The sequence below is a fragment of the Elephantulus edwardii genome, unplaced genomic scaffold, assembly GCF_000299155.1.
Source record: "Elephantulus edwardii isolate Elephantulus edwardi_28Jun2011 unplaced genomic scaffold, EleEdw1.0 scaffold00005, whole genome shotgun sequence".
Taxonomy (NCBI): domain Eukaryota; kingdom Metazoa; phylum Chordata; class Mammalia; order Macroscelidea; family Macroscelididae; genus Elephantulus; species Elephantulus edwardii.
The window spans coordinates 10723722-10732609 of NW_006399755.1; positions in this window are offsets into that span (position 1 = coordinate 10723722).

Below are 8888 nucleotides of genomic sequence, written 5' to 3' on the forward strand. Positions count from 1 at the left end.
TCGATGGCATCCTTAGTCATTGTCCAACTCTCTGTAGCATAACAAGTAATTGAGAATACCATGGCCTAGATTAGGTGCACCTCTGTATTTAAAGTGACATCATTGCTTTTCAGCACTCTGAAGAAGTCCATGACAGCAGATTTTCCCAATGCAATTTGTCTTTTGATTTCCTGACTACTGGGGTTAAGAATGTTGATTATGGAACTAAGCAAGCTGTAATTGTTAACAACCTCAATCTCTTCTCCATCTATCATGGTGCTGCCAAATGGCCCAGTGGTGAGAATCCTTGTCTTGATGTTGAGCTTCAATCCATATTCAGGACCACAGTCCTTGACCTTCTGCATCAAGTGCTTCAGGTCTTCTTCAGTTTCAGCAAGCAAGGTTGTGTCAGCTGCATATCGTAGGTTGATGAGTCTTCCTCCAATCTTTATGCCACATTCCTCCTCATAAAGCCCTGCTTCCCGAATGATCTGTTCTGCATAGATTGAAAAGGTGTGGGGACAGAATGCATCCCTGACACACTCCTTTCCTGATTTTGAACCATGAAGTGTCTAGGTTTCAAACTGGTTTGTTGTTGAATACCTCATAGTGACCCTATGAAAAATAGGTCTGAACCCTGTCCTATCCTGTACCATTCTCATCATCTCTGACACACTTGAGCCCATTGCTGCAGGCACTGTGTCAAACCATCTTGCTGGGGGGGTGGGGGTCTTCCCCTCTTTCACTGACCCTCCACCTTTCCAAATAAGTGAACCTTTTCCAAGGAACAGCCTCTATTAGCAACATGTCCGAAGTTTGATGAAGCTTTGCCATCCTTCCCTCCAAGGAGAACTCTGCCTGCACTTTCCCCAAAACATATCTGTTCGTTCTTTTATCAGTTCATGGGATAGTCTGTATGCTTCTCCAACACAGCAATTAGGCATGTTGCGGGGAGAGGCTATTCCTCAGAGAAGGACATTATTCTTGGGAAGATGGAGGGATGGCAAAGGAGCGCAAGGTCCTCAAGCAGAGGGATTGACACAGTGACTGCAGCAATGGGTTTGAGTGTGTCAGAGATGAAGAAGATGGCACAGACAAGGACAGGGTTCAGATCTGTTGTTCTTAAGGTCACTATGAGCTGTACTTGATATGGAAGCACCTAACAGCAACAACAAAGAGACCAGACCTACCTGGGACACAGCTGGTGCTCAAAAGTGCTTTTTTAAATGAACAACTGAACAGCTTGGAGGCATTAAAGGGCAGAGCCTGTTCTCAGTGGCAGGGAATGAATGCTTTTTTAATCCTCTTATTCCTGGAAACCACTGACCAGGTAATACAACTTTTTTTTTTCTTAAAAAGCTATCTTATTCAGGGAACTACTATAAACACACACACACACACACACACACACACACACACACACACACACACCCCATAGAAAGTAGTAGATATCAGTGACCTCAACTCCCACATTTACCAACTTTTCATATTATGCAGTATTTGTTCAAAAAGTTTTTGTAATGAAATGGTGGTGGTGATTGTATACCGTCGAGTTGGAGCAGACCCATACTTGACCGTCTGGTGGGTTTTCAGAAACAGTTAATCACACAGGAGAAGATTGTCCATCCTTCTCCCACAGAGCAGCTGGTGGCCTCGAACAATACACCTTCAGGATTGCAGCACAGCTTCTTGCCAGAGCTCCCCTTATCTCTAACTCCATAAGCTACTCCATTTGATGAGTCTTCCTCCGATCTTGATGCCACATTCTTCTTCATAGAGTCCAACTTCATGAATTATTTGCTCAGCATGCAGAGTTAATAGATATGGAGAAAGGATCCATCCCTGATGCACACTGTTACTGATTTATAAATCTTACAGTGTTTCCTTGTTCCATTCAGGTAACAGCTTCTTGGTGTATGTATATGTTTCACATAAGCCCAATCAAGTGTTCTGGGATTCCCATTCTTCTCAATATTAATCATAATATATGATCCAACATAAAGTTAGTTTGTCTGTACTTTGTCCATATCTTTACATGATTAATAACACACAAGCAAACACTTTTATGATACTCTCTATTTTCTGACATTAGCTTTAATATCCAAGATCATTAGCTTTAATATCCCTTGTGCCTCCCTTGGTCTCTTCTGAATCCAGTTTCAATTTCTAATAGTTCCCTGTGAATGTCCTATTCCAGTGGTTTTTTAAATAATCTTCAGCAAGATTTTCCTTGTATGTGATATGAATGACATTCCTTGATAATCTCCATTCTGTTGGATCATCCATCTTTTTTGGGAATGGGAACAAATGCTAATCTCTTCCAGTCAGTTGGCTCGGTAGCTAGCTGTCCTGAAATTTCTTGGTATAGACCAGTGAGTACATCCAGAGCTACATCTGTTTGTTAATATATGCCAATTGAGATTCCATCAATTCCTGGGATTTAAAATTGTTTTTCCGAAGGCCTTCAGTTCCATTTGAACTGTTTCCCTTATTGTCATTGGTTCTTTTTTTTCTTTTTCTGAGTCCACTGTACTTTATTGATGGTATGTGACAAGATGGGCTCTCTAAGCTCCTCCCCCTTCTCAGGGGGACTAGATAGAAATTGTATCATGGATGTGAGATTCTCAATGTGTAGGGGGATTGAGTTGGGGCAAGGACTCAGCAGTAGCCAAGGGTCCCTCTCTCTCTTCTTATTCTATTGCTCGGGCTGGTGTTCCAAGGGGCTCTTTTTCTTTGGAGACCATGTGAATCATCAGGTCAACCACCCAGCTGCTGTAGCCAATTTCATTGTCTGACAAAGTGGTCGTTTAGGGCAATGCCAGCCCCAGCAACAACGATTTAAGAGTGGGTGTCATGTTTACAGTCACAGTGTATCCCAGAATGCCCTTTAGAGGCCCTTCTGATGCCTGCTTTACTGCTTTTTTAAAAAAATTCATTTTAATGAAAGTTTACAGAAATTTAGGGTTTCCGATCATTCATTGTTGCACTTTTCTCCCTGCCCAATCCCCTCCCCTCCCCCAATTCACTCTTCTCTTTGAAAAGTAAAACTCTTCCATTGTTATGCAATCCCTCCCCCAAACTCCACTCCACTGTGCAGCCTTCATTCTGGATTCCTGTCATGACAATTAATACCCAATCACATGTCCCTTTTAAACAGTTTTCTCCCTCATCTGTTTCAATGCAGTATAATACATCATTCCTCCGCTCCTTCTGTCTTCCCTCAATCCTAGTGTCAGTCCCATTTTACAACAGTGGCCCTATGCAATATTTGTCCTTTTGTGATTGGGATATTTCACTCAGCATAATGTCCTCCAGGGTCATCCATTTTGCATATTATTTCATAAGTTTCTTGTTTTTTACTGCTTTCCTGATGTCACCATATTTGGCAGCTTTCTCCAGATGACAGGTCAGATCCATGACTGACATATTGCAGGTGGGGACATGGAAAGTCATGCCAGTAAGTTTCCCATTCAGCTCAGGGATGACCTTTCCCTTAGCCTTGGCAGTGCCAGTAGATGCAGGGATGATGTTTGCACAGCTCCATGGCCATCACACCACAGCTTTCCAGTCTTCTGGGTGGGAGTAATAGCAAGGACTGTGGTCATGGGTCCCTCTACGATGCCAAAGTTGTCATGGATGACCTTGGCCAGGGGGACCAAGCAGTTGGTGATGCAGAAGGCATTGCTGAAAATCTTGAGACAGTTGTCATACTTCTCCTGGTTCACGCCCATCACAATCAAGGGGGCACCAGCAGAAGGAGCAGATGACTTTCCACTTGGCACCACCCTTCAAATGAGCCCCAGCCTTCTCCAAGGTTGTGGAGACACCAGTGCACTCCACAACATACTTAGTGTCAGCATCACCCCATTTGATATTGGCGGGATCTCGCTCCTGGAAGATAGTGATGGCTTCCCCATTGATGACAAGCTTCCCATTCTCAGACTTGACAGTGACATTGAACTTGCCATGGGTGGAATCATACTGGAACATATAGACCATGCAATTGAGGTCAATGAAGGGGTCATTTATGGCAACAACATCCACTTTGCCAGAGTTAAAAGCAGCCCTGCAGAGGGGTGAGGACGGGCAGGGGTGGGTGGGGTGTTAATCATAGAGTTTACAATTCGATGGGTGGAGGGGGGTGGGAAGGAAAAGGGAAGGATCTTGTGTGAAAAAAAAAGTCATCTGACTTTGTAAATAAATCAGTATATATTTAAAGACAAAAGCAGCCCTGGTGACCAGGTGTCCAATACGAATGCAGCTGAGAATGCACGAGAAGAGAGGGCTGTCGATCAATGAGGATCAATGAGAAGCAGAGAGCCTTGCTATTGGTTCTTGAGTACATGCTGCTTCCTGAAATGATTCCCTGTCAACCAATTCTCTCCCGTACAGTGACTTTGTATTCCTTCCATCTTCTTTTGATACTTCTTGCATTATTCAAGATTTGGTCCCCAGAACCCTTCAGTCTAAGCTTGGATTTGTTCTTCAGTTCTTTCAGCTTGAGAAATGTCGAGCATGTTTCTTCCCTTTTGGTTTTCTCACTCCAACTCTTTGCTCATTTTGTAATACTACTTTGCTTTGTCTTCTAGAGCTGTCCTTTGAAGTCAAGGACTGTGATCATGAGTCCCTCTACAATGCCAAAGTTGTCATGGATGAGCTTGGCCAGAGGGGCCAACCGCTTGGCGGTGCAGAATTCTTACACAGAATATAGAACAGCTTCTTTTCCATTCTTTGGACAAATAGTTTTTATTGCAATTTCAAACAATACAAAAGTAGCTATGTGTTTCCTGCTGTGCTCACATGTCATATATATCCTTACAATCATCACATGCTGGGACCTGTATTCCTTTCATGACCTGTAGAATTACTTCATGTCTTGGAAACTTAGTTTCCTTATCAATATATTTGAGTAATAAAATACTATGTACTTTGTTGAAGATTATAAGCTCTGATCTAGATGAAAAGCAATGTACAACCCAAAGAGTGCTGCTCCCTGTTGGATACCATCACACTGACTCTGACTCACTGTTACCTTCATGAGACAGCAGAATGGTCCTCTAGAGTTTTCTAGGATGTAATTCTTATAGGAACAGATTGCCAGGTCTTTCTCCCACAGCACACTTGGGTGGGTCTGAACAGTCAAACTTTCAAAAAACGGAGTGCTTAACCTTACAGGATGTAAGGACACTAACTTGTGTATTCAGTGTACTGAGCGCACTGGACATTCAGGATGCAATGGACGGGTCCCAGTGTGGGCCCTGGATGTGTTCACCTGCAAATGAAAACGGCCTGATAGGTTCTGGAGCAGAACACACAAGAATCTTTGTTTGCTGAGGATGTTCTAATCTAGCCTTGGGTGGAAAATGCAGGCAAGCTTTCCCAAAGGAAGTGGCCTGAGCTGAGACTACAAAAGGTAAGGAGGCACAGAAAATGGCATGGAAGGAAGAAAGGAGGGTAGAAGGATGGTCGAGGCAGAGGGAGCAGCTAGTGCAAAGGAACTGATGAGAACATGCTAGGGAGACTTAGGGTGAGAGGTAAGCAGAACGGAGATGCCAGGCTAAGGCCTTTATGCCACATCATGAAGGACAAAGAAAGCCATCAAAAGGTTTTGAGCAGGGGCATGGCAGGCTCTGCTTGAAACAACCTGCGTTATGCAGGTGACACAGTTTTGCTTGCTGAAACTGAAGAAGAACTGATGCATTTGCTGCAGAGGGTCAAGGACTGTAGTGTGCAATATAGATTGCAGCTCAACATCAAGAAGACAAAGATTCTCACCACTGGGCCAACTGGCAGCATCATGATAAAAGGAGAAGAGATTAAGATGGTTAACAATTTCAGCTTGCCCAGCTCCACAATCAATACTCTTGGTATCAGCAGTCAGGAAATCAGGATGAACTCAATTGGGAAAATCTGCTGTCATGGATCTCTCCAGAGTGCTGAAGAGCAAAGATGTCAATCTAGAGAGTAAGGTGCACCTAATTTTTACAATTATTGCTATGCATCAGAGAGCAGGACAATGATGCCTTTGAGTTGTGGTGCTGGAGAGGAGTCTTGAACATACCATGGATGGCCAATAGAACAAAAAGGTCTTTCTTATAGAAGGTGAAACAAAACTGCTGCTTGGAGGCAAGGATTTTGAGGCTCCGTCTCACATACTTTGGGCATGTGGCCAAGAAGGACAAGTCCTTGGAGAAGGATATCATGCTTGGAAGAGTGGAGGGACACAGCACAGGAGAGGAAGACCACAGATGAGGTGGATTGAATAAGGTTATGAGGATAGGTGTGTTGGAGAAAGTGAGACTGGCTCAGGTTAGAGCAGAGTTCAGAGATATTGTGCATACGAGTCGCTATGAGTGTATATGGGTTGTCAACTGGATGGAACATACCAACAACGACAGACTCACAGTTGTAAATTAATCAGCATGGCTGTTGTGTGGACAGCACTTGGTGGGAGAATCTGGAGGATGGGAGACAATTAAGTGAATGCTTACATGCTGCAGGCAAAACATTAGACCTGAACAAAAGCAGCAGTTGTTTCTGCTACCAAGAATCAGCCCTCCATCTCTGTGGTAGTTGTTACCTTCCTGAAGCTCCAGACATGCGCAGAAAAGGTAGAGTGCCAGGCTCACAGAATCTTAGCTGCTCTACGGACCTCTGATGTCTTTGGCATCTCTAACTGAGAGGTCAAGTGGGCCTGGCTTCTCCCTTCTCCCCCAGCTTGTGAGGCAGAGCACCCTGCCATGAGCACTCATGTTCCTGAACATATATGAGCTCTTTGGCATCTTGGGATAAAGGATTGGATCCTCACCAATATTCTGCGAGATCTCACCAGTATCTGGACTGCACTGACCCAACATGGAGGGTCGGGGAGGGGAAGACACTTGTTCATTCAAAGCAATGTCTTCAGAGCCTCTGAGTGGTTCTAATATCTTTTTTTCAAACCCTAGGGCAAAGACAGGCATAAAAGAAGGGCCCAGGCCCTCTCCCCTCTAAATGAGGACACTTCTAACACCCCTACTTATGAGCAAGAGTATTGCCTTTGACATTTCCAACCTCAGCAGCAATAATGTTTCCCTGACCCTCCTCAGGACAGGCAAAAGCCTTTGTCATCTCCTCTCCTAACACTCCCTGCTTCCTTTTTCATAGCACTCATTACTTGTAAAATTACAAGTGTAATTTCTGCCTTCCTCAATAGGCTGCTAGCTTTCTGACAGAAAGGGCTGCACCTGCCTGCTCCTATTGTTTCCTTGGTGCTTAGAACAGCCTGGCTTATAACAGGCACTCTAAAGAGCATTTGTGAAGACAGGTAATGAGAACCAATAGGACTTCCTGAGGGAGAAGAATCTGTGGAAGGAGACTTGCAGATTTTGGAGGGCTGAGGGAGCCAAGTCACAGGGCCAGGCAGTAACAAGCACACATCCTGCTCCAGCCTTTCCCATTCACAAGCCTGTGCTGAAACAGACTGCTATTTCCCACTGCCTAATTCATGGACAATTCCCTCGTCATCAAGTGGATTCAAACTCACAGCCACCTTGCAGGACAAAGAACTGCTCCATAGGGTTTCTACAATGGTAAATCTTCATGGAAATAGACTGCCTCATCTTTCTCTCTTGAAACAGCTGGTGAGTTTGAACTGTCAAGCATCTGATTACCAGTTACATGCCTTAACTACAGTGCCACAAGAACCACTTATGTCAGAGAACAATGGTCTCCATGATTCTAGAAGATTCTGGAAGATAAAGTGCTCTGTCGTTAAATATGCTTAAGAAACTGAGTTAAACCAAATGAAATAGGTTCTTTCCAGAGCCTAAATAATGCTAACGATGGGAGCTCTGGTGGCCTAGTGGCAAGAAGCTGCACTGAAACCCCAGAGGCGTGCAGTTTGAATCCACTAGATGCTCTGCTGGAGAAGGAGGGACAATCTCCTCCTGTACCAGTCGGATCCAATTTGATGGTACACACACAAAAAATAATAAAATGTAAAAAAATAATGCTCACAAGCCTTTGGGTGGCACGAATGGTTAAGCACTGGATTGCCAACTGAAATGACAGTGACTCAATTTCACCCAGAGGAACTTCAGAAGAAAGGTTTGGTGACTTATACAATGTCACAGCCTTGAAAACCCCATGACATAGTTCTCCTCTGCCCTTTGGGGGGTCACTGTGAGACAGAATCCACTGGATGGCCAACTTTTCTTTTTAAATACTAATATGCATCATGGGTAACTCTAATCCGTGGCCCTCAGGCCTGTTTGTAATTGTTTTTGGTCAAACATTCTTCTAGGTCGCAGAGCTCTGGTGTGTCCACTTGCTGTGTACAGAGGTAACTTGTGGTTGCTGTGAAGCTAAACACTGTGACACTGAGGCATCAAATGCAATAATGGTTACCCACGGTGGACAGTGTTTGGTGGAACTCCTCAATTAAAAGAAGCTTGGAAGCAGGATGCAAGTGTTGAGGACTTTCTATCATAGTGTCACTATGAGTCATCTACGACTCAATGGCACTTAACAATAATATTAGAAGGCTATCAGTTTAAAGATTTGTGTGAACCTGATCCAAGCCATGATATTTTCAAGTACTTCCTACACATCTGAAAGCTGGACGATAAAAATGACTGAAGAATCAATGCCTTTTGAACTGTGATGTTAGAGAAAAGTACTGAATATTCTTATACTGCCGAAAGAACAAACAAATCCGTCGCAGAGGAAGTGCATCCAGGATGCTCCTTAGAGGCATAGACGGTGACGCTTCATCTCACATGCACTGGGAACGCGGTCACGAGGGGCCAGTCCTTGGAAACAGACATCGCGCTGGGAAAGGCGGAGGGCCAGAGAAAGACAGGAAGAATCTTAGCAAGATGGATTGATACAGGGATTGCCGCAATGGCTCAGCCTATTAGAAATGGGGA